Genomic DNA, 25,942 nt, shown 5'->3' with positions numbered 1-25,942 from the left:
GGCTGCAGATGTTTGGTTTGCTGTGCAGCGGGGAGGTGTGATTTAGCACTTCCTCTAGGGTCCACAGAGCGGCTTCCTGCTGCACCCCTGCTGCATAGATGACAGCAAGAAGGGAGCTCTTCTTGTCATGGTGGAGGAAGCCTGGTTAAGGATGTGCACATATCCAGAGCTATAAACCCATGGGGGCCTGTGACATTTTTTTTTCTCCATTAGTGAATTTATTTTTTATGCTCAGGCATCTTTGGGTGATAAAAATATAAGGTTAAATGGCAGACAGTTAAAAAAAAAAAGAAGAGAAAAGTAAAAAGCAGTTGGAGGCTAGGAAGATGGGTGCTGCATTGTGGTTAAATGGATTTTCTGTTTAACTGAGGGTTAAGTAGAAAACTCGTTTTGATTCAACCTCTGTTGTTGCCAATCTTTCTAAAATGTATTAGCCTGCTCCCTGGTTTTCCTAAGTGCACCATAATGACCATAATTGAATCTCAGTGCTGGCGGAGGATTCTGCTGTAAATGTCATTCTTTACTTCGCAGGCTGGGGCTTTGGCTGGAGGAGCCTGTGGGCCTGGGTGACATGCTGTTCACACTAGTGAGACCACGCTGGGTGTGGAAGAGGAGATCCTCCTGGTACAGGACTCACTCAGGACCTACCTGGCTGAAAGAGAGCTAGGCCTGAAGCTCGCAATATACATGGTGATGATGGTGGTCCACTTGGTGGGTAGAAACCATTTAGCTCTCTGAGCCTCCTCGGTTTCCCAACCTGTGAATTGGGCATGATACCTTTCTTTGCAGAAGTGCTGCTTGGCTAAGAGCGGGGGACAAAGATGTGAGTGGGCTGCACCCCACGACCTTCCATATCAAAGGGGAAGTCAGCAACCTTCCTCAAAATCACCAAGCCTACCTCATCATGGAGTCCACGTCCAGCTTCTCATTTTGACTCCCTTCTCCAGCAAGGTCCTGGAGATATTACAGCCAGATTGCCTGAGCTCAACAAATCCTCACTCTCTGTCTCAAACACCAGTGATTGCAGTGTAGTCTCAGCTTCCCATCTCTAAACTGGATCATAATACAACCCGAGGATTCAAAGGAAGGGATGCAAAGCCAAATGTCATTGCTGGGTTCAGTCTCGTCCTTGTAGGACTTGGCAAAGTGTGTCCAGGTCATCAGGCTTCTTAGATTTGCCTCCTTGGAGTTTGCACGGCAGTCTGGCATGAGGAAAGATACTTCTTCTCTCAGCTGCATTATGGCCACTCTCTGGCTAGTGTTTACCACTCCTCAGGACTCCCCTGGGCTTGGCTTGGACCCAAAGAAATTCTCTGAGAGTGACCTGTAGGTCTCTGTGAGCTGTCCTGGGCCTTCATAGGAGACTTCTCCCTGCCTTGGGGATGCTGGTCCTCCGATATAGCACTTTTATTTATTTATTTAGAGTGGGTGTAGGGCTTGAACTCAGGGCCAGGGCATTGTCCCTGAGCTTTTTTTGCTCAAGGTTAGCTTTGAGCCACTTTGAGCCACAGCACCACTTCCAGTTTTTCTGGTGATTCATTGGAGATAAGAGTCTCATGGATGTGCTCGCTTTGGCAGCACATACACTAAAATTGGACGATACAGAGAAGATTAGCATGGCCCCTGCACAAGGATGACATGCAAATTCGTGAAGCGTTCCATATTTTTTGCAGCATTATTTACTATAGCTAAGATATGGAACCAACCCAGATGCCCCTCAGTAGATGAATGGATCAAGAAAATGTGGTATATATACACAATGGAATTCGATGCCTCCATCAGAAAGAATGATATTGCCCCATTTGTTAGGAAATGGAAAGGCTTGGAAAAAATTATATTAAGTGAAGTAAGCCAGGCCCAAAGAAACATAGGTCCCATGGTTTCCCTTATTTGCAATATCTAGTATATGTCTGAGTCAAGCAGAAAAGGTCAGATAAAGTGATGTTAGAGAAATGAACCCTAAGATATGTATTCAAATTTTTTTTTCTTTCATGCGATTGTTTCTAACACATTTATAAGATGATTTCTTTGTTGCTTTGTATGTCCCTCCCCCACAGTATAACCCCTGCTTTCACTGTATTTGATGTGGGTATAATTTGTGGAGGGGAAGGGGAAAAAACCAATCATTTAAATAGGGATACAGGTGGACCCATTGCAACAATGAGATTTACAAGTCGTTATGTCCAAAATGAACTTTACAACTTTGGTGTGGGGAGGTGGGGTCCCCGCAGGGAGGATTGGGTGGGAGGGGGGCGGGGGGGGGGGAGAGGATGGGAAGGGATGGGAAGGGGAAACAAAGGAGGAGGCGACAATGCTTGATAAGAAATGTACTCATTATCTTGCCCGTGTAATTGTAACCTCTCTGTAAAGTATTTTCACAATAAAAAAAAAGTCTCATGGACTTTCCTGCCCAGGGTGCCTTTGAACCCCAGTCCTCCGATCTCAGCCTCCTGAATAGCTAGGATTACAAGTGTGAGCCCCACACACCTGGTTTGTATTCTGTTCTCCCTCTCCCTGCCCCCAGCACATACATTTCAAGAGGTGCTAGTTTTTGTCCTTATCCTAAGAGGCAGGCAGATCAATGGGGTGGGGGATAAAAGGACACCTTGCTAAAACAAGCCCTGCCAAATGATGGGCACTGGGCTAACCACTCCTCGGTCCTGTGCAGGACTCTGCCCTGCTCCTCTGAGACAAGCTCTTTTTTTTTTTTTTTTGCAACTGGTCTCAGGGTTTGAACTTGGGACTCGGTGCTCCCAGGTGGCTTACTTACTTACAGCCGGTACTCTACCATTGATTCCTACTTACAGTCTTACATTTATTTTGCTGGCTAATTAGAAGTGGAGGCTTGTGGATTTTCTGCTCAGGTTTTCTCCTTTAGGTCTCAGCTTCCTTAAATAGCTAGGATTATAGACATGAACCACTGGCACCTGGCTCTACTCCTACTTCTTTTCTGTCCTCAGTCTCCCTTTGTAACTCACCTAGTGCTGGACACCATGGAATACTGCCCCTCTCCCCTGCCCCCTTGTGTTGAGGATGGCTGGAACTGGCTGAAGCCACTGGTGACTCCTGGGAGGAACAGCAGCCTGTGTGCCAGGCTCTTGCCTGTGTGCCGAGCCCCTGTGTCAGACTACTTTATTTATGCTTTTATCTTTAATGGCTGCGAGCAATGGCACAGTTTGTGAATATTTACAGGCAAATTACTACAGGGAGGAAATGAATTCACTATCTCCCACTGTTAATAGATCAGGCTGTGGTTCCTTGATGCCTGCTGCCACAACCCTCCCCTTTCTATCTTGAAGCTCCTGTAGTCTTTCTGCCAACTCCAAAGGGGTCAGCTGCATAATATCCTGTGCACCTCCTGTATGCTAAACCTTGATTCTGAGGCTGGGGTTACCCAGACACTCATGGGTTGGGTTCAAGACATGGATGGGTTCTTCCTATAGATTCCTGGGGGAGGACACTTGCTTGTCAGAATGGAGTACCTTCTCCCTGAGCCTTGAAGGATCACTGGAGGCGGTGAGTCCTCTGGTAGGGTTACAACACAACCACTGTGAGAGGAAGAAGTAAGCGGACCTAGAAATGAGCTTTTTCAGGCCTGATTTATTCTGCTTTCGAGGTGGGAAGGGTGGTGTGGATAGGGGAGAGAGAGTGAGTCCTGTGGAGGAGGATGAGTTGGCCAGCCCTCACTTCTGATGGAGAGAGGAACCAGCAACTCTGGAATCTTGCCACTTGCTGGCTGTGCAAGCTTGGCCACATTACATCATTCTGAACCTCAGTTTTCCCCTCTGGAAAATGGGTTAGGGAGAGCCTTGGTCCTGGGAGATGACCATGTGAGCAGTAACTTGGAATCTTCTGGGTCCATCAACAAAACTCTTCTTAAAACAGGGGCCATGACCTGCTGGCTTTCTGGGGGTGAGGGTGAAGAGCTCTGGAGTCTTCCTCTGGAGGCCTTTGAGCCTGTCTGTGGCACCCTGGCTTTTCACTTAGGGTGGATCAGTGTCTTTGTTCTTTCATGAGAAGTGACCAGTAAGGAAACATCGTCTTTATAAAGGTCAGGGTATGAGGATAGCCAGAAACTGATGACTTAGTCATCTCGAGGTTACTGCTTGGCTGGAGGCCCCCAGCCAGTGGGTCCTGCCTACAGTAGAGAGAGCAAAGCCTGTTAATGAAGGCCTAGGAACATGTCTGCCATTCACTGTTCACATTGCTGGGTAGCTGGTGGCCCGATTCACCCAGATTTCAGCCAGAGGTCCCTTCCTCCTCCCCTGCTTCCTGGGGAAGGGGGGTCAGGGTCTGCCATGCAGGCCAGATGCAGGGGCTGCCAAGGGTTTGGAAAGGATAAGAAAGTGGCTAAGGGACTTTAAAAGTGTTTCCCACTTTTAATGGTTGTTGGAAAATAGAGCAGCAGGACATAGGCACACATGAACTAACACAAGTGCACAGGGTGTCTGTCAGCTTCTTGACTTGTCACGAGACAGAATTGTATCTCTCTTTGTTGCTCCAGATGCAGTAACAGCACATAGTAGTCTAACAGCACATAGTAGGCTTTCTCGATACTGAATAAATGCAATCTTCCAGCAATATGCCATGTGTGTGTCTTCTCTTAGCATCCAGGATGTTAGGTGTCAACATAGGACTGGAGAGCCTTTTAAACCAATCTGGGTGCCCATAGTCATTTAGCCAGCAACTTTTTCACTCCTCTTAAAGAACTAAAAGCTTTATGTATATACATATATATATACATTGCATATATATGTACATATTTTGTTCAGTTCAATCTATTTTGATTTTGTGCAAATATAGCCCCATCATGATAGAGACATTTCCCATCGCCCAGAAATTTCCCTCTGTCTCTTCCCAGACATTCCCTGTTCCCTCCCCAGGAGCAATGTTCTAGAACATTCTATAAATGGAATCCTATAATATGAACTCTGCTATCTGGCTTCCTTCACCCAGCTAACTATTGCATAAACCATTCATAACCCATCTATCAGTAGTTCATTGCTTTTTAATTGCTGTATACGATTCTCTCCTTGTGCACATGTAATATGTTGTTTATCCATTCATCCTTGTATGGCCTTTATATTGTTTTAATTTTTGGCTACTGTGTAATCAAGCTGCTGTGGACATATGATCACAGATTTTTCATGGATACATTCGTTTCTTTTTCCTTGGATAAATGTCTTGAAATTACAAAACTGTAAGAGTATGCTTAACTGCCCAGCTACTAGGCTATTTTCCAAAGTGACTTTTACCAGTCACATATGAAAAGTCTCCTCTTCCATATCCTTGCTAACATGTGTGTGATCAGCTTTTTAGTCTTTCTCTTTCTTTCTTTCTTTTTTCCTTTTTTTCTTCCTTCCTTCCTTCCTTCCTTCCTTCCTTCCTTTCTTTCTTTCTTTCTTTCTTTCTTTCTTTCTTTCTTTCTTTCTTTCTTTCTTTCTTTCTTTCCTTCTTTCTTTCTTCTCTCTTTCTCTTTCTCCTTCCTTCCTTCCTTCCTTCCTTCCTTCCTTCCTTCCTTCCTTCCTTCCTTCCTTCCTCCTTTCCTTTCCTTTCCTTTCCTTTCCTTTCCTTTCCTTTCCTTTCCTTTCCTTTCCTTTCCTTTCCTTTCCTTTCCTTTCCTTTCCTTTCCTTTCCTTTCCTTTCCTTTCCTTTCCTTTCCTTTCCTTTCCTTTCCTTTCCTTTCCTTTCCTTTCCTTTCCTTTCCTTTCCTTTCCTTTCCTTTCTTTTTTTGCTGGTCCTGGGGTTTGAACTCTGGACCTGAGCACTGTCCCTGAGATTCTTTTTCTCAAGGCTATTACTCTGCCACTTGAGTCACGGCACTACTTCCAGCTTTTTCTGCCCAGGCTGGCTTTGAACTGTGATCCTCAGATCTCAGCCTCCTGAATAACAGGTGTGAGACACAGGAGCCTGGCTGATCAGCTTTTTTAATTTTAGACCTTCTTGTATTTCTCTGTTCAGCTAGTGATGAAGGGTGTCTTTTCTTAAACTTCTTATCTTTCTTGAAATATCTGTTCATCTTCATGTTCATCTGTTCATCCAGTTTTGTTGGGTTGCCTTTTTGTTGTTGAGCTAAAACAATTCTTGAAACAAGATTCAAAGCAACTGAGTGATAGTTAAAGCGATGCTTACTTTCTAGTGTCCTAAAGATTTTGCAGTAGGCAAAGATTTCTTGGAAATCTTAAAAAAACAGTAACTATAAAAGGATGATTTGATACATTGGACATAGTTAAAATGAAAATTTTCAGCTAATCAAAAAAGGAAACAAGTTAAGGAAACAAGTAGGCAAGTTAGACTGAAAGGACATAATGATGGCCTGTGTATCTAGAACATTCCACGTTTGGAGACTGAGTTACATCAGGCATTTCTTGGTCCTACATGCTCTATAAATCCCACTCCCTGCCCATAGCCAGAAAGCTGTTTATGGTTTCCCCCTTCCCCCCAACTCCCAGAGCTCTTCAAGCCATTCGCGGTAGCTTTGCTGTGGCCACAGGCTCTGCCTTGCGTCTGGGCCAGCATTGGGTAGCATGGCCCCTCAGTGACTCAGCATCTGCACCTTCCCCCTGGAAGTTGCCTTCCCATTTGCTGTCCCCGCAGCTCTGTGGTTCAGCCTTCAGGGCTCAGCTTCCCTGAACCCTCGCCTGGGGAAATTTCCAGAGACCCCAGGAGCTCAGCTTTCTGGGAGGAGTCAGGCACAGACCGAGGTGCCATTTCGAAGCTCGTCTTTTGATAGAGCTACAAAACACCCACAGTTTGGTGGCTGAGTGGATAGTGGTCCCCCTTATGCTCTGCCTTCAGAGGTTCCTCCTGGAACAGAGTCCTCCTTCCACCCCTGAAGCTTCTGGAGCCCGTGGAGTGACTAGAATATCTGTGGGGAGAGTGGAGCAACAACTGACTATCAGCTAGTACTGGTACATACTTCCCAGTGCCTCCAGGCAAGCTCGGGCCTCCACGCAGCCTTCAGTTCCCAGCTTCTGGTCTTACTCTCACCTCCTTCTTCTCTAAAATCATTGTATCCCTGTCTTTATAACATCCAGGTCAACCTATTACTTCTGCTCAGAACGGTACGTGTTGAGAATGTGTCCAGGCCTTGCTGCCTCCAGCTCTGCCCCCTTCCTCCCAAACTGGGTTAGACTCCTTGGCATAAGCTCTCTGGGGAGGCTATGCTATCGTTTCTCATATTTATTTCAGCGTAATGAAATGCTAGTCTGATATTCTTTGTCTAGTGTGCGTCTCCCTCCCAGGATAGCAGATTCTGAAAGCAGCGGCTCCTTCAGTCTGGGTCTCTGCTGGGTGGGTCCCAGCCCTGGGGGCCCCTCTGCTCAAGGAACTGGAAGACTCTATGGGTAGATGCTAGGAAGAGTTTAGGCTGGGTTCTGAGCAGTCTTGAGAATTCTGCGCTTAGACTGGCTGCACTCCTTCTTCTAAGGTATCCATCAAGAATGCCAGTGGCCAGGGCTATAATAAATGAGAGTGCTATGTAAATAAAATGTATCATTAAATATTTGTGGTGATTTTAATCATCCCTCACCCCAGTAATGAGACAAAGCATCATTCTAAATCTGAAAGGGGCTTGGTGCTAAAATCCAGATGTTCCCCCAGTGGCAGGAGACATGCTGTATTTTGTTACATGTTGATGTTATACAAAAGGATACGTATAAAATAAATGTAGGGAATACATTTCAATAATAGATGGCATACTAGTCCCCTCTACCCAGAACCAGAAGCACCAAAGAGCCTTGCTCCGAGCTCTGATTTCACCTTTCCATGGACATCCATTCTTGTGATAGCTTCTATTCATGTATGGATTAATTCAGCAACTTCTTCACTGAGCTCCACCACCATGGGTCATTTAGAGCCCTGAGGCGGGTGGCTGGTACAGCGGAAAGAGAGAGAGTGGTAATTTTTTTCCCTCCCTTTGCAGGGCCAACCTTCTCCCTTCAGAACTGCCTTTGTCTTAGGCCCCTGCAGCCGCCTGTGGCCATTTTCCACTGAGCTTGTGACTTTGGCAAGGTGGTTTCATGCTGTTTACAATATCACCTTTGTTAGGAGCCCCCTCTCCCCTTTCCTTTTCACACTTAGGTGCTTAACAGACTTAACAGGACTGAATTTGGCAGTCCTTTCCTCTCGTGTGTGTGTGTGTGTGTGTGTGTGTGTGTGTGTGTGTGTGTGTGTGTGTGTGTGTGTGTGTGTGTGTGTGTGTGTGTGTGTGTGTGGTGTTGGGGATAGTGTGTGTGTGTGTACGCGTGCGTGCGTGTGCGTGTGTGTGTGTGTGTGTGTGTGTGTGTGGTATTGGGGATAGAATCCAGGGCCTCGTGCATGTTCCTGGCACCGTGTCTCTGAGCTGCATGCCATCCCAGCAGCACTCTGGACTTAGCAGCTCTGTTCACCAGTCAGTACCCATGTAACCTGGCAGGAGGACTGTGGATGAGGTCTTGCAGGCAGAGGGTCTGAGGGTAATGAACACTTGCTACTTAATGCCTGCATGGCCTTGGTCAAAGTCCTCTTGTCCCTGTCCACCATAGTGTCTACTTGCTGTGTGTGGGTCAGACAGTGAGCATGAGAGATGAGGGCACCCATGGAAGCACCAGACCACACAGTGTGTGGGATCCGCAGACCTACGCTCACCTGCAGTGGATGCACATCGAGGCTCCGGAGCCAATTTGAATGGTGGGCAGAGTGAAGCTCAGAGGGGTGTGTGGGGGGAGGTGTTGCCCTGATCTTGCTGGCAAGACACAGAGCAGAAGCAAGACTCCTGTGTGTTCCTGGACAGTTCATGCCAGAGCTCCAGGGGAGCTCAGATGGGATGCAAGGAGGCATATCACGGCTCTGATACCAGCATTGGGTCAGGTCAGAGAGAAATTCCATGGTGTCCTCTGTCCCCAGTCTCATGGGTGGCACCTTCACCCAAGGTGCTTAGTGGCCGCTATCTTAGCCCTGCTTGGGGTGCAAGTGGTTGCAGTGTCTTCCATGTCTGTGCACTATTTTTTCCCCCATGGGTCAGGGTGACCTTAGATGGAAAGGCAGATTGCTTTTTACTGTTAGCCAGAGCAGGGCTTTAGCAGGAGGGTGCATGGATACTTGTGCTGGCAAAACTGGGGGCAGAACCCATTCTAAATCTAAACAAATTGAGACATTCTGAGCTCCTGGAAAATAAGGATGATACAAGCTGCCTTAAAAAAAAACAACAACAAAAAAAAAAACCTGGGCTGGGAAGGTGACTCAGTGGTAGAGTGCTTGCCTCGTATGCATGAGGCCTTAGGTTCCATTCCTCAGCACCACATAAACAGAAAAAGACAGAAGTGGTGCTGTGGTTCAAGTGGTAAAGCGCTAGCCTTGAGCTGAAGAGCTGAGGGACAGTACCCAGAGTTCAAGCCCCATGACCTACAAACAACAACAACAACAAAACAAACCTGATAGCAGGTTTTGAAACCATCAGGGCATTTTACTGGTTAACTGGAGATGAAATCTTGCAGACTCTGTCTGTCTGTCTGTCTTTCTGTCTGTCTGTCTGTCTGTCTGTCTGTCTATCTATCTATCTATCTGGCTGGCTGGCTGGCTTTGGAACTATGATCCTTCAGATCTCAATTTTAGTAGCTAGGATTATAGTCATGAGCCACTGGCCAGGCAAGATATCATTCTTGAGTGTTTGCTTTGTGTTAAAGCGACCTGCATTCACTTATTTATCTCCACATCAGCCTGATGATGCACTATCAGGACCTACATTTTGCAAATAAGGAAACTGAAGCTCAGAGAGGAGGAGAATCAGGTCCCAGGACAGTAGAACACAGCTGGGATTCTAGAACCCAGATTCTCATCCCCTCCTAACCTCCAGTTGGGATCCTTCCATAGACATGGATGAGGCAGAACTGACAAAAGGCACCTGTGTACAGCTCTATGAGGTGTCATTTGCTTTGAGACAGGGTGAGCTCCTCCACGCCTCAGTTTTTTCATCTGTAAATGGTAAGCAATACTAACTTGATCTCACTATGAGGTATTCAGTGTTCAAGTGGACCAGGCCCAAACACACACTGCATAGATGTGGGCAGGTGTGGGTCTCTGCTTAGGCCAAAGCCAAGGTCCTATGGCTGGTGGGGTGCACTTTTGCTGGGCTGTCAGTGGCCTGTTCTCTGTGAGGATGTTCTGTGGGGCCTCAGGTGTCAGCCACTGGCTTTCCTCACTGTGGGGACCTGTCTCAGGCCCAGCCATATTCTGTGATCTCTCTGGCGGGCATATATCATTGTCCTCATTTTGCAAAGGAAGAGAATTCAGAGCCTGGGAATAGGTGCTGGTTGGATAAACTTCTCTTCCACGGCTACTGCAGGGGGCTCCGGGACCCTCTACAAAGTCAACCAGTTAGAGTCTCAGAGAGCCTAGGACCCAGGTACCCTCACTTCCAGGACAGTGTGAATGTCAGCAACAGGATGTGGCAGAGAGCTATCTGTGAGGACAGGAATGTCTGTTGTCTGCACTCTCCAATCAGAGGGTCACTGGTGGACTCTTCATAGAGTCGTAAGGCACCACACGTGTGCGGATGGCAGGTTGGAGGAGTATATTCCCTCCTGAACCAGGACATGTTTGTCAGTGCCTGTAGCATCTCGCTAGTGGCTCTGTTTCTCTGTACCTGGAAGAACCAGACAGGATTAAGGAGGTCACGCACATGTCTAAGCCGGTTTTACACTAATTTCCTCCCCACTGCGCCGTGGAGAGAAGCCCAGAGCCAGGCAAGAGGAAGAATTCGTGTGGCTGACTTTGAGCCTGCGTCTAGGTAGGGTGCCCAGATGTGATAGGCAGAGAAACTATGAGAAGAGGCTTGGTATGGCTTGTTGTAGGATCCAGAAGGAATGGGAATAGCAGCTATCTGATCATTTTCAAAATTGTTTATTCATTTATTTATTTCTATTTTTGTGTGTTGATACTGGAGCTTGAACTCAGTCTCACTTGGCTTTTCTGCTCAAGGCTGGAGCTCTGCCATATGATCCATGCCTTCACTTCCAGGGTGTTTTTTGTTTTTTTTGCTTGCTAACTGGAAATAATCTCTCAGATATATCTGCCCAGTCTTAGCTTCTTACTGTGATCCTCAGCTCTCAGCCTCCTGAGTAGCTAGGATTGATTACAGGTATAAGCCATCAACAACTGGTAATACATCTAATCTTTAAGAATCTTTTCATCTTTAGGTAAGACCAAGGTTAAATATACCAATATGGAAATTTAGGAGACAATCAGTTGTGTCTGCTGTGGAATTAAAAAACAACAACAACAAAAACCAAAAAACAAAACCTCGATGGTTTGTCTGATCCTTCCTGGATTTGGTGTGTGGCTTTAGGATGAAGTCCTTAACCTCTAAGAGCCTCAGTCTCCTCATCTGACCAAGGCAGATAATGACCTCTGAAGGGGCTTGTGGGAATTTACCCGGCTGGTTTGTAAAGCAGGGAAGCTCTGTGCTCCTTTGAGCATGGCTGTGACCTTGTGCAGATGGAAGGGTGCATTCTGGGAGGCGTCGGGATTAGTGGTGTGGTTTGAAGCCAGTTGGGGAGGAGTACGCACTGGACACCCAGAATTACGGTGTTTGGAGGATGGCAGTTAACTACAACAACAATAACAAAGCAACTATGGGGGTCAGTAGGAAAGGAGGCTTATTTTCATAGTCTGTTAGCAGGACACCACAAGCCTGAGGAAAGGAGAAGACAACAATAATTATGTTCCCAATCTATCCCCAGGGGTCCAGGGAAAGGTGGCTCCGCCCTCCTCCCACATGGGGTGTGTAGAGGCCAGAAGACACCCCAAGAGTCCTCCCCCTATGCTAGAGCCCTCTCCAAAAGACCATGTGCTTCTGTACAGAGGAGAGGGGCCGCTTGGGATCTTCCGGGCTGTTAGGATACTCCATTATGAGCACACCCTCATTTTGTTCCTCAGGCAGTCAGGAACTTCATGGCTTCTCTGTAAGGAGTCCATGACTCCTGCCTGTAATCCCAGTTTTTCAGGAGGCTGAAATCTGGAGGATCAAGGTGCAAAGTCAGCCCAGGTAGGAAAGTTTTCAAGATTCTTATTTCCAACTAACCAGCAAAAAGCCAGGTGAGAGGTATAGCTCAAATGGTAGAGCTCCAGCTAAGCAAGTGTGAGACTCTGAGTTCAATCCCCAGTACTGGCAAAAAAAACCCTCAACAAAACAAAACCCAAACCCTACATATGCATACACATACATATACATATATGTACACACATGATGTTTGTGTGTACACACATACCTGTATATATGTACACATGCATGTACATGTTGAGTATTACAATACGCAGTAGGCAGCCATGTTCTAGACAGTTATCAGAACTTCTTCCCTTGTGGGGCTCTAGACTCCAGTGGGAGAGATGGACAATTAAATGTATATTCAATGTGAATTTTATTTATAGTCAATAAACACTGTTATAAAAACCTATATAAATTATGTGCATAATTAAATATTTACTCTTCGCTCGTATATTATGTATAATAGATGTATATTGAATTAGCTATAGGGAACAGCAGGATATTCAGTCAGTGAGCAATGGCAGGAGCTGGATTTGACGGGGGCTGGGGAATCCCTCCTGCTGGGAGAGGTGACATAAACAGGGTAAAGGTGCAGCGGCAGTGTCTGTAGGATGGGAAGGCTGAGGCAGAGGGAACTGTGGGCTCAGGGCAGTGAGGAGTGGTGAGCAGTGAGTGGCGCTCAGCAGAGGCAGGTGAGGAGGAAGCGGTCAGGGGAGGCCTTATGGGCTTGCAGGTGCTCCTGAGATGTGGTGTCTGCCCTGCTGATATTTGGCACACAGTAGGTGCTCCTGAGATGTGATGTCTGCCCTTACTGATGTTTGGGCACACAGTAGGTGCTCCTGAGATGTGATGTCTGCCCTTACTGATGTTTGGGCGCACAGTAGGTGCTCCTGAGATGTGATGTCTGCCCTTACTGATGTTTGGGCGCACAGTAGGTACTCCTGAGATGTGATGTCTGCCCTGCTGATGCTTGGGCGCACACTAGGTGCTGCATAGGTATATTTGCACTTGCTCATTCAGCTTTCTTAAGTGCTGTGTGGTTGGTAGACTCAGGAAGTAGGAAGTCAGGAAGGTGCTGCCATCACCAGGCATCAGGTAGGGTCTGGTGGTCCCCCATCCTAGGGCTTTAGTGGAGCCACGTGGGAGTAATAGAGTGCTTCTAGCCCCTGTCAGTGGTGAGGTGAGGCTCAGGAAGTCCTCCATCTTGAGTGTTGAAAGACCAGTGGACCTCAGCTTGGGGAAGAAGGCCAGGAAGTTGCCCTGAAGTGAGTGAACAGACAAAAGTAGCATGTGCCAAGGCCCAGAGGTTGGAGAGAAAGCATGGCCGGGGGGATAGGGCCATACCATGGTATGGCTCGAAAGCCCAGGGATTACAGGGGATGTGGGAGCCATTGGGGGGTTGAGGCTGAGTAGGGGGACTGTCCCAGCTGGTCCTCCTTGGCTACTGAGATCAGGCTGTCCCCAAAATAGGAACAGGTTGTAAGTGCACATGCATCCAAATAGAAAGGAAAGGAAGGGGAAGAGGGGATGGAGCAAGGGCAAGCCCACTGAGGGTGAAGTCACGGGCAAAGTCCCCCAAAGCTGGAGGGTGCAGCGTAGTTTCCACCTCTGGGTGTAGTTTCCTCCTCTTGGCTGTGCATAGCTATTTGTCATCAGTCAAAGGTCACCCAGCAGAGACATGGGGGGCTCAGAGTCTTGTGGGTGAGGCCTTGGGGGCTCAAGGACCCCTGCAGAGAAATGGCAGGTGCTGGTATGCCAGGCCAATGAGAAGAGACAGGAGGTGCTGAAAAGTATACAAGGCACCAGAAGGGCAAGGGCCTGGAGCCAAAGTGACCAACCATGCCGGGCCCCAGATGTTTTCCTGGGATGTGGGACGCTGAGTGCTAGGTGAGTTTGGGGGTAGATCGGGGGCATCAGGGTTGTATACCATAATGACTAACTCAGCCTCAGTTTCCTCCTGTGTAAAGTGAGCATCATGGTAGAGCCCACTCTTCCTTCACCAGGATGCTCGCAAGGTGAATGCATTGTCTGTCTCAGGAGCCACTCAAGGGACTTTGGTGGGGGGTGGGCTCTGTAAGCCCTTCCGCCTCCCCCGCCCCTCCACTCCCCCCACACACACCCCGCCAGGCACCTGAATGATGTATAAAGCCAGGGTCCTCCTGGATCTTCCTCTCCTACCCCCGCCCCTCCATTCGACAGCTGCCCTATGGCTGAGGCCGGGAAGGAGAAGACTGTGTCTTTAAGTGTTCGGAACAGCACTGAAATGTTATGACAGTGCATCTCACAAGGGATGCCGTTTCCACGGCAACGCCACACTAAGATAAGCAAGCCACTTGTATTTTTTTTTTTTTCTGAAAGGTTGAGGAACAGGGGGTGGGGAATTAGGCGGTCTGTCAGCAGGCGGGATTTGAAAGCTTGAGTCCCATCCATTAATCCTTGAGCTCTGATTGCTTCTTCAGGGAATAAATGTGAGCCATTAGAGGCACAGGAGAAACGGGGGGCCTCTTTCTGGGGCCCCAGCTCCTGGGCTTGAGCTATGTGTCCATGGACACATAGCAGGAGGGAGAAAGAGAAAGCCACCATCAAGTTTTGTTTGAGAAACTGCAGAATCCTGGACTTGACCAGCTCCACCTGCACCAAGGGCTTTTCCTAGTACCTGGGGAGGCCCTGGTCTGCAGAGCAGAAGCTCTGTGTACATGTGCATGGGTCATGTGCATGTTCATGTGTGCCTCTGGATACTGTCATGTGGGTCTGCACAAACACACATGTGTATTGTGTGTGCCTATGGACACTGACGTGTATGTGTATGTATGTATGTGTGTACATACATATATGCATGGATGCATGTGCCTGTGAATACTGGCATGCATATGTGTGCATGTGTGCGTGCATGTGCATGTGCGTGCCTGCGGGTACTGACATGCATGTGCCTACATGTATGCACCTGTGGATGTGTGCGCCTGCATGTGTGTGCACATGCATGGGAGAGGCTATACAGCTCAGGGTGGGGTTGATATTTAGGATTCAGACTGTACACTCAGACACAGCTTCCGGTTCTGCTTCTGCCAGAGGCTGGGACATCAGACATGTTAGCAACCCTGTTGCATTGCCAATTTCTTTGTACAATGGACGTGACACGTACTACCTTCTTCTGAAGGTGGGCATGAAGACTGCTCAAGAGGGAGATGTGTGTAACAGTGCTCTCACAGGGTCTGGCACACAGTAAGTGTGTAATAAGTTCTAGCTGTGTAATAAGTACTAGTAATAAGTACTAGCTGTTCGTGTCTGTTATGACCACATAGGGATGATTGGTATCCTAGTTGGCTCTGGGTAGACATGGGCATTTTTCAAGCCCTTCCCTGAAAGCCATTGCCATTTCTGCTGTTGGGAGGTTGGGTTCTTCCTTGGAGAGTACTTGGACTCCACGGCTCCTTCAACAAGCTGACCTGGTGGCTTCTATCTTTGGGACCATGCCTTCCTCCCCAACCTGCTCCGAGGAGGAAGTGCTTGATATCTCCCAAGGATGCTGTTGCCCGATTCCTCATCTTGGTGTGGGCATCTGGTGATGTTCAAGATGCCAATGCTGGAGCCAACCTGCCTCCACTCCACTCCCAGATACTTCCTGCACACCCTAACTCCTCCATTGGTGAATGGCTATTACGACAGTCTTACTTTCAATTCACCTTCCCCCCCCCCAAAAAAAAAGCAGAGTTATGAGGGCAGAGGAGGCCAGGGAGAAGGCTACTGCAAGAGTCCAGTCATGTTGCCGCCCAGCTGTTCACCCAAGGGTGAAGACCAGGCCTCACTGAGCTTCCAATAATGAGTTTATACCTCTTCTGGGTGCCTGGGCCCCACTTCCTGTTCTAGCATTAGGAGATGGTGGTCTTTCTCTTGCTGGATTTCCTAGAGGAGGTAATGTTTACCCCTTTGGTATATGGTCAGTTCCGTAGTGGGTATAGGTATAAAAGTATAGGGTGCGCTATGCCCTGACTGCTGTGTGTTTGCTTCAAAGAGACTTTAGGCTTTGTAGTAACCTGAGATGGAAACTGGGTTTTTAGATTCCAGGCATAATGTCCAGGAGTACTTAGGTCCAGCCACTTGCCCCCATATACCAAATAAAGAGACATGGTGAAGGGCACAGACAATGGAGGTTTATGACATGGTAGCCATGGGAAGAGAGTTATAGCGTCAGACATCCTCTCAGTATAGACACTGGCTTTGATTAAACAGGGTGCATGGATGCAGGGGGTGAGAAAGGTATGCAGAGTTAAAATAGTCCCAGGTCACAAGGTATGGCCTGGTTGGCCATTAGCTAAGTTTTTGGAGGAGTTCTGAAGAGGTTATTGCTTTACCATTGGGACTAGTTGCCTGGCAGGTACTCTCCTGATTTTTTTGGCTTTCAGATGAAAATAGACTAGGTGGCTGAGATCTGAGGATCATGGTTCAAAGCCAGCTGAGGCAGGAAAGTCTGTGAGATTCTTATCTCCAATTAACCACAAGAAAACCTGAAGTGGATCTGTGGCTCAAAGTGTAGAGTGCTTGCCCTGAGCCAAAAGAGCTCAGGGACAACATCCAGGCCCTGAGTTCAAGCCCCACAACTGACCAAAAAATAAAAAAAGAATAGACTGTGCTATTTGAGGGGTAGTTTGCCTTCTACACAAGATACTTCTTAGTGAATTTTCTCTGTCCTGGATCCTAAGGTGGTTTGTAAAGTGACAGCAGTAGAGCATAGCTCAGATCACAGGGAACAGAGTTGGAGGGGTAGGCTTTAGTTAATTCACAGCACCTTGCAAAAGCATCTTTTACATTGCCTCTTACAAGACTGGTCAGAGTTCCTACTGGCAGACACAGCCTGACAGGTGCTCTTGCCCCAGGTCCAGGGTTGCACCTTAGTTGCATGTGCAGTCCAGTACCAGAAGAAGCTCTCTGACCCTTTCTCCATTGTGTCTCACTATACTCTATTACCCCACTGTCCTGAGACCTTGTGATCTGCCTTCTTTCTCTGTTTGTCTCAAAGGACTTACAGCATGGAGAGGAGGAGGGGAGAAATGAGGCTCCATGGTCCTTGCTAATTTATTTGGACATCTACTTTCATGTTAATTATTTATGATCATGATTCAGAATTTGCTAGCAAAGGACCTGCAGGCATGGCAACTGGTTTTCCACTTTTAGGATGTCAGGGGCCCCTGGCGCAGCCCACCTCTTCCCCTGGATTCTCCCACTGTCACGACACTGTGGAGATAGAACACCAGACCCTCATGCTCAAGGTCTCGTGGCCTGGATGAATCACCATGGTTTAATGGATAGTCCTCCCTGTGCTGTCACCTCACAGTGCCTAGAATGGAGCCCAGATTGCAGGGTAGGGAGAAGGCTACTGACTTCTGTTTGCACCCCTTTATTCTATGCACTGGGAAAAATAGCAACCAGGGAAGGACCAGGGCATCCCATTTGCACATTTGTGACAGCCCAGTCCTAGACCAGCTGGTCACAGGCCGGCCTGGGTCTGGGCATGTTCCCCTTCTCCACGTGCCCACCCAGCCTTTGTGCTGGCTGTGGGGTACAGACAGCACCAGGGTCCTGGCCCCCATCAGCAAGGGCTTCCCCACCAGTGGGCATTCACTTTCCAACACAGGCCTCAAAAGGAAAGGCAAGATGGGTTACTTCGAAGCTTTGATTGGTAGGTTTTATCGCTCTGTGTGTGTGTGAACACGCACACACACATGTGCACACCTGCACACACACGTGCACCAGTCCTGAGATTTGAACTCAGGGACTGGACTGGATGCAGCCCCTTATCTGCTCAAAGTTGGTATTAAACTACTTAAGCCATACCTCCACTTCTGGCTTTTTTTTTTTCTGGTTAGTTAGAGATAAGAGTCTCATGGACTTTGGCTCTGAAACCTGTTCCTCAGATCTCAGCCTCCTGAGTAGCTAGGACTACAGATGTGAGCCACTGGCACCTGACTGGAAATTCTTTCTTAATGTGAGCATTGCTCCCTGAATATGAATGTCTTAGGAAGAGGGACTCATGAAGACCCTGAGGAATCCCCAAGAACAGCCACTCATGGCTGTTAAGCGCACTGTACTGTTAGCTTGTCTGATTTCCTTCCTTCCTTCCTTCCTTCTTTCCTTCCTTCCTTCCTTCCTTCCTTCCTTCCTTCCTTCCTTCCTTCCTTCCTTCTTCTTCCCTCCCTCCTCCCTCCCTCCCTCCCTCCTTATTTCCTTCCTTCTTTCTCCTCTCCCTCCCTCCCTATTGTTTTTGGAATTTGAATAGACCTGAGTACTGTCCATGAGTTGTTTTTTTTTTTTTTTTTTTTTTTTTTAAATCAAGACTAGCACTCTACCACTGGAACCACAGCTTCACTTCCAGCTTTTGTTTTCATTTTAATTTTTGTTGGTTAATTGGGGATAAGAGTCTCATGGACTTTCCTGCTAGGGCTGGCTTTTAACCATGACCCTCAGATCTCAGCTTCCTCAGTAGCTAGGACCACAGGAGTGAGCCACTGGTACCTGATAATTGTCTCATTTCTTACACAACAGCCCAGAAACGGCAGATAGAACAGGACTCCACTATGCAGGTGAGAACCAAGAGGCTGCACCTGCAAAGGCACACACTAGTGAGCTCACGAGGCAATCAATGGACATTTGACCCTGTCTCAGCCTGGCGGGGGATGGGGCAGGGAGCAGTAAAAGGATGGATTAGGGGCCAGGTGGGGCTCAGAGAGTGGGACTCCCCACTCCATGACCATCATAGTTTTCCTTCTCGCTTTGAGAGCTTGGAAGGTAGCACTGTGGGGACTTGGTGGCTGTGAGGGATGATGGATGGAAAGGCTGTGTGTCTGAACATCTGGGATGAAATGAAGGTAGAGGGGAGGCCCACACAGCTGTAGCAGACATCTCCCAGATGAGATTCTTAAGGACTTGCCAAGTGCTCCATCATCCTGACACTACCCAAGTGCCTAGTGCAGAGCTGAGCAGAGCCTGACAGGATGCTATTCCCAGGGATGGTGTCCCAAGTGCAAAAGACAAGGAGGGCTCACAAAGACCGGGAAGTATGTGTTAGAGAGACGGGGAATTGAGAACACACTCATGCCCAATCTGAGATAACATCTCACCTTCCCCTAAGTGGGAGACCCAGGGAAGTCTAGAAACCAACAGGAATTCTGGGAATTCAGGGTGCACATGGGGCAGAATAAAGACCCTGATAAGTTCTGCACAAAGGAGCCCACTGAACCTGGAGTAAGCCAGCAACTCCCAGATACCATGGGCTTAGTATCATTGGTGCATACTTCGAGAATGGCTCTTTGAGTGGTCTCCCTGTGGGCCCAGTGGCTGGCTGTTACTGAAGAGGGCCAGAAGGGCACAGTACCCTCCAGAAGGTCACAGTACCCTCCAGAAGGGCAGAGTACCCGCTCACATAGGCTCCTGGGAAGTTACCCTCTGTTGCTGAGGGCTGTTCTGCACACGGGGCCATCATTAGCCTCCTAGTAATGGTGGTTTTGGTCAATCATTCAGGGCTGAGCCCACAGCAGCCCTGTGACAAGTATTTTGTCATCACTGCCCTTACATAACAGATGGGAACAGCAAAGCTCCTCTGGGTCAGGCCACTTGCCAGGGTCTCTGGAAACTGTAGGTCCAGGGAGGCTTCAGAGCAAGCCTTCTCAGCCTGGTCACTACCTTGGCACACTGTCCTGTTCATCCCAGACCCTGGCCCAGCCACACTGGCCCACAGTTAGTGTCTGCTGCTCCAGGAGGCCTGCCATGATCTCCTGGGCGTCCTGGAGCTTAGGCTGAACCTAGCAGGAGTCCATGGAACAAGAGAGTTCAGCAGGAAGCTGGTATAATTTTGGTCAGGAGCTTGGGTGGGAGTTGGAAAGCTCTGCCAGACACAAACCACATCCAAAAGAAATAAGGGGAGGGTTTAGGATTTCATGTTTGTGCATTTAAGGGGTATTAAGTCAAATAAAGGGGTTTTATTCAGCCCATCCAGCTTGGCGGCCTTGTGCCTTTCTTGGTCTCCTGACCTTCCTTATTGAATTGAGATGGGGATGGGGGTGGGGCGGTAGGGACTGCCAAGGGAACGGAGGCTGTATCTCCTTGGACTTAACCCTGCTCCCCACACCCCACCCCTGCCCCCTCTCCCAGCCTCTGTCCCAGCCAGGCCTCCTTCCCCATCACCCTTGCCCTCCATGGCTTTGTTCTCCTAGGATCTCCCTAGAGGGCGGCTGCTGTGGGTGGAGGGGACACAATGGAAGGCTTGTGTGACTGCAGCCCCTCTGCGCCTCCCCAGGGGCCCTCGACATTCCTCTGCCTGCCCCTAGACCTTTCCTGAACCCTTGTCTCCTTGGGAAACTGGACTAAACCGGTCTGGTGGGGAAAGCCGTTTGCCCTGCCTGTCTCCCCACCCACTTCCCACCCCCAGCCTCTGTCTTCCCCTTCCCAGCTACCTTTAGAATATTTCATTACCCTTGTGCTTCCTATATCCATGCTTCTACATGACAACCCCAAAACAGCACCCCAACACAGTAGGGACTCAGACTGAACATCGTTGGATCCACCAGTTCATTCCTCCTGTGGGTTCTTGTCTCTCCTCCATTCAACCCCACAGCCTTGATTTGTCCCTCAGGGGAGGAGGCACCATGGAGCCAACAGATGCTGGTCACGGCAGGAGGCACTGCTGGGGAGACCAGACGGGTGCAGTGCCCAGAAATGTTTACCAAATCTATTTATTGAGTGTTTATTATGTGCCCGTGGTGATGTAAATGGTCACAGCCCCCATGAATTAGGTACACTATGTTTCCTTCTTCCAAGAAGGGGAAGCTGAGGCACAAGGAGTGATGCTCCTTGCTTGGGTGGGGTTCGAATCCAGGCAGGCTGCATTCACAGATGCCATCCCTGACCCTCATTGGAACAGCAACGGAGACTGCTGAGCCAGAGTTCTCTTCCCCATCTCTGTAGCCTCATGAGGATGCTCAATGAGACTCAGCTCGTCCCTGTGGGGATTACAACCCTCCTTTTCAATGATGGAGAAATGGTTAGAGCTGTGGATCTGGCAAACCTGGGATTCAGAATCTCTTTCTGGTTCACTTGAATTCTAATGATGCCCTCAGGTCAGGTCCTGTGATCAACTGATGGGCCATTTGATGACAGTGGCCAGGACCCGGCCCATCCAAGGTTTGCTCTTGTGTCAATGGGGGGCAGGTCCCCAGCCCACAGCCTTCCCAAGGTACTTAGGTAACAATGGGAAGCTTGGAGCCTTTGCATCTGTTCTCTCTGAAAAACCTTTCCCCGCTCCCCCAGCAGGACTCCGGATGGCACCTGTCCATAGAAGTTTCTAGATCAGATTTCCCCCAGGCCCCTTGTGGCTCCCTGGCTGGGAAAGAAACATCTCAGGACTTGGAAAGCAGGGTAGGAACTTCTCAGGTCATCTCTGGGGACCCTGGGGATGTGAGTTAAGGTAGATGGGGTGGTCAGCTGAAGAGATTACCCCCACAGAGGCTCAGTGTTAGCTCTGATGCTTGTCTCCTGGGAAAAGGCCAAGTGGACACAAAGACTCTGCTATACAAAAACTGTGAGAATCACCAGGGGCCTGGTCTATAGCCCAAGGCTGCCTGTGTAACAAAGGCAGAAGCAAGTCAGACTCTGCATCTCTTTACTCTTAGTCTGATTCTTTATGTATCATATTTAAGTAATGAATTGATTAATTGTCAGTGCTAGGGCTTGAACTGGGTGCCTCAAGCTTGCTTAGCTTGCTTGCTTACTTACAGCTGGTACTCTGCCCCTTGAGCCACATCATCAACTTGGCTTTTGCTGGTTATTTGGAGATGGAGTCTTGTTTCTACCCAGGCTGAGTTCAAACCTCCATCTTTCAGGTCTTAGCTTCCTGAGTAGTTAGAATTGCAGGCACAAGCCATTGGCACTTGGAAATTTATTGTTTATTTTGAAGAAGCTTCAAAATAAGAATTGCTGGGACTGTGGGACCTAGGACACAGAACTTTATTGTAACAATATGTGTGTAGCGTGTTTGTGCATGTGTATGCACATACTTAGAAACTGCCAATGCTCAGATGACAAACTAATGCGTATCACTCTTGAAAGGTTTTCACTGAGCAAAAATATCTGACCACAGTGTTCTGCCACTGAGCTCCTCTTTGCATCTTCTACAGAACATGCTGTCACTTTGCAGTCTGTCCCAGTTTGTCCTTTCTGAAGCTCTCACTCGACCATGCGTTCCATGTGTTTCCTTTGCTTACAGGTGTGGTCTGTCTGTCAGTGGGGACCTGCCCCCAGAGATACCACAGCCTCTTGATGGCCTTGGTGCAGGATTGTGGGAGAGAAGGAGAAAGTCCTTGCAGGGGTCAGGGGTGCTTCAGGCTGTGGTTAAGCGCTGAAGACCTTTTCCTGCCAGGCTGTTATGCCAGCTCTGTCTCCCAGCAAGCTCTGCGCAGTTCCCAGCCTGCTCCACAGCTCAGTATCTGGCCTGAGGAATGGAGCAACCATGGTTCCAGCTGTCAGCATTAGAGAATGCCAGGGTGTGCTTCCTTTAGTAGGGGAGCTGAGGAGCCCTTAAAGGGGAGCATTGATGGTAGAGTTGGAGCTTCGAGGTGTTTGATGGGTGGTGCAGGACAGGGAGAAGCAATCACAGAGGCTCTGAGAGGGGTGGTGCTCAGGGAGAAGATGGATAGACATGGGGCTCCAGGGCCTCGAAGACTTTGGATTTTATTCTAAGCAGGGAGAAATCTTCAGAAGGTTTAAAGCAGTGGTGCTCCAGGCTCTCATCTGCATTTTAAATAAATCCCCTGGCTGCTATATAGAGAATGAATTAGGGGAGCAATAGTGGAGATTGAGACCAGAGGAATGTGGAAGACAGAAGTCAAGGCTGGAAGGGGCGGGGTGGTACACACACAAGTACATATTCACAAGTACACATGCACACGTGTTGTACCTGTACATGTGTGTATGCATGTATACACAGGACATATGGATACACAATACACATGTGTATATGGCCACATATGCATACACTCATGGATATATACACACATATTCACGTACACATACACATGGATGCACATATCCTGCTTTCGTCACACCACAGAGAAGGGCTTATGGACCTTGGAAGACAGGGCTATGGCAGCAGGTAGTAGAGGCTATGGGTGGGACCCAGGGCATCTAGCCTCTCCGTAGGAAACCTCAGTTTGTTGAGACTGGTCCCCATAATGCTGGGAGGGAGAAGAAAGCAGGGAAGAAAGTGTGCAAAGGCTTTCCTGGGCAGCCTCCTGAGGCTGCTCAAACTTCATTTCACACTGCTTTGTTCAGATCACTGTTGGTACTTTAACTCAGAACCACTCAAGCCAAAGCTTGCACATGAGAATACACAGGTATGTATTTTCAACAAAGAAGGAAATTACCCTTTTGGTGGTCACTAGGGGTGGGGGTGGGGGCATGTAAGGATGTAGAGAATATTAAGTTGGAAAGGCAGATCACAGTGTGGCTGTGGAAGTTCTCAAAGGCTGAACTTGGATGTTACTGTTCTGCCATGAGTAACCTTTGAAGGTCTGGGATCAGGCCAGGGACCTCAGGATCTGGCTCTGATGAGGGATAAAAGATGGATTGAAGAGATGGAAGACTGGAACATGTGATCCAGGCAATAGAAAGACACAGCAAAGCAGGGACACTTGTGTGAAAGGAGGTAGCAGATGCAGAAGACAACAGGACAGAAATGCCTAGAGGCTCCCAGACTTTGAGTCACAAGAGTACCTAGGGAATTATTAGGACTGCTAAGAAAAAAAAATATGATGGAAATGAAGAGAATAGGGAAAGAAAACTAGTGAGATGAGCCTGAACGATGAAGCCATTCTGGGTTCAGGTGGAAATTGGACCCGCATTTACTAAGTTAGTCCTGACAATAAGAACAGGATTTTACCAGTACACAGAACCTGCCTGCTGCATGATCTTTATCTATTGCTATTTGTCTCATTTTTACTTCTTGGTTTCTGCTTGGAGTTGGTGAACTCTTTTAAGGCCATACTCCAGGGCCACCTTAGGTTTTTTATTTCTGTAGAAGGAGAGTACAGGCACAAAGTTGGTACCAGCAATGGTTCAACAAGCCTTTGTGAATGAGAGGGAGGTGGGAGGGAGGGGCTTCTCTACCTTCTCCATTCAGCTTGAAGCTGGCTCCCAGAGTCCCTTTAGTGAAGCTTTGGGGGCCAGTGAGCTGTGGGTGAGTGATTCATTGTGGGCTGGGGTCTGGGGCTGCCTGTGGTAGCTATGTGCTCGCCATGGTATGTTTATCCTTAAGGTCTTGGATCTACATTTTTCTTTCAAGTCCAAAGGCTCTCTATAAACCCCAGCCTAAAACAACAACTGGATAGCATTTCTGAGGAGGGAACAGGGAGGAGAAGGGAGAGGAGAAATCAAGAGAAACTCTTCCCCTCCCTCCCTGCCCTCCCTCCCACCCGCTAATGATCCTGGGATTGGAGGTTCGAGCTATAAAAACAGAACAGGGTGTTTAAGTGAGGCAAGCTGCAATCCAGCCCCGGGGAGGGCCTGGGAAGAAGCAGGGGGAGAAATCAGTTTATGGAGAAATAGTAGACCTCTAGGTTGGCTGCCTTCAGCAACAACATTGCTGTGGTCCCCCCAGAAGGGGACACTGGGAGTGGCTGCGGGCATGGAGCCTGGCTTGTTAGTGGGAATGGGTCCTCCTACCCAGGGCTGGAGCAGAGCTGGCTGTCTGTCCTGGTTATCTGTCAGTGAGGAACGGCACATGTGCGCATGCGTCTGGAAAGCCAGGCAAGAACACACAGGGGGACTTGGCTAATGGCAGATGGCATTTCTGGCCTCTTATATGGCGCTTGGGGATGTAGAAGTCTACAAAAAGCTGTTCCTATTGAGGGCCATCCAGGCCTAGAGACTTTTCCAATGTGGTTAAGAGTCAGGAAGGCTGGGATCCAGAAAAGAATCTGAGTGCCTCCCTGAGTGCCTCCCTCCTGTGGAAGCTTCTAGTGGGTCCTTTCAGTGGCTATCGAGTCCCAGGCCAGCGAGTTGAATTCTAGTCCCAGTTCTGAGATGAACTACTTGTAGGCACTCAGCTCTGTCTCTTGTTTTTTTCTGGGCTTCTGTACCTACCTTCTGTGTTAGTTTCCTGAGGTTGTACTAAAGAAATTATATGAGGCAGCTTAAAGTACCATCAGGATGCTAGCTGGGATCCCATTTCCTCTGAATGCTGGAAGGATGAATCCCCTCATTCTTCTCCTAGCTTCTGGTGTGTGCTGCACAATCCTCCTTCCCCCCCCCCCCCAGTCCCCTTCCCCGCCACCCCCCCCTGCCCTGCTCTGCACATGGCTTGGCTTATATCCAGTCATGTGGCCATTTCCCCCTGTGTGTCTGTCCATCTCTCTATCTCTCTGGTTCTCTGTTCTAGTTGGGAGAGTCATGAGATTTGGGGCCCCTCCTCATCCACACTGACCTCATCTTCACTAGCCATGCTGCAGATTCTTTTTCCAAATAAGGTCACAATCAGAGGTGGCCTGATCCTGTTTCGTCCTTCACGTACTGCTGTGCTTTGTGAAGCTAAGTCAATGGGAAACTCATCAGCAATTATTAAGAGCCTGTTGGGTACAAAGTACTGGGGAAAGGGCCCATGGAGGTGGATAGATGCTGCTGTATTAACTGACTGTAGCTAAACTTTAAAGGCCTATTAGAGGAAGAGCAATGGTCCCATATGCCAAGGTACAGCCTAAGGAGTGTGGCTGCATAGCACCCATCACTGGTGGCATCTGTGTTGGACAACCTCGAACTTGCTTGGATGGCTTAAGGAAATGGTGACAGCTCTACTTCCAATGTCATTTGTCCTACTATAAAAAAAATCTGTCGAAACTTCTCTTGGGGCTGAAGGAACACTTATAATTCCGGAGA

At 48.5% G+C, this 25,942-nt stretch overlaps 1 protein-coding gene and 1 non-coding gene across 3 annotated transcripts in view; both read left to right on the top strand.

Moving 5' to 3' along the window:
• The window catches only part of Tspan18 (tetraspanin 18), a 143,139-nt gene that overhangs the window by 40,434 nt on the left and 76,763 nt on the right, over window positions 1–25,942 (top strand). The window lies entirely within an intron of this gene.
• On the top strand, window positions 1,563–1,668 carry LOC138834231 (U6 spliceosomal RNA). The gene has a single exon (XR_011374008.1). It is a non-coding gene; the product is annotated as a U6 spliceosomal RNA (small nuclear RNA).

The sequence above is a fragment of the Dipodomys merriami genome, unplaced genomic scaffold (genome assembly GCF_024711535.1).
Source record: "Dipodomys merriami isolate MVZ:Mamm:240054 unplaced genomic scaffold, mDipMer1.0.p SCAF_21, whole genome shotgun sequence".
Classification (NCBI taxonomy): Eukaryota; Metazoa; Chordata; class Mammalia; order Rodentia; family Heteromyidae; genus Dipodomys; species Dipodomys merriami.
Note: the sequence above shows the minus strand (reverse complement) of the source record. Positions and strands in the feature narration are given on the sequence as shown.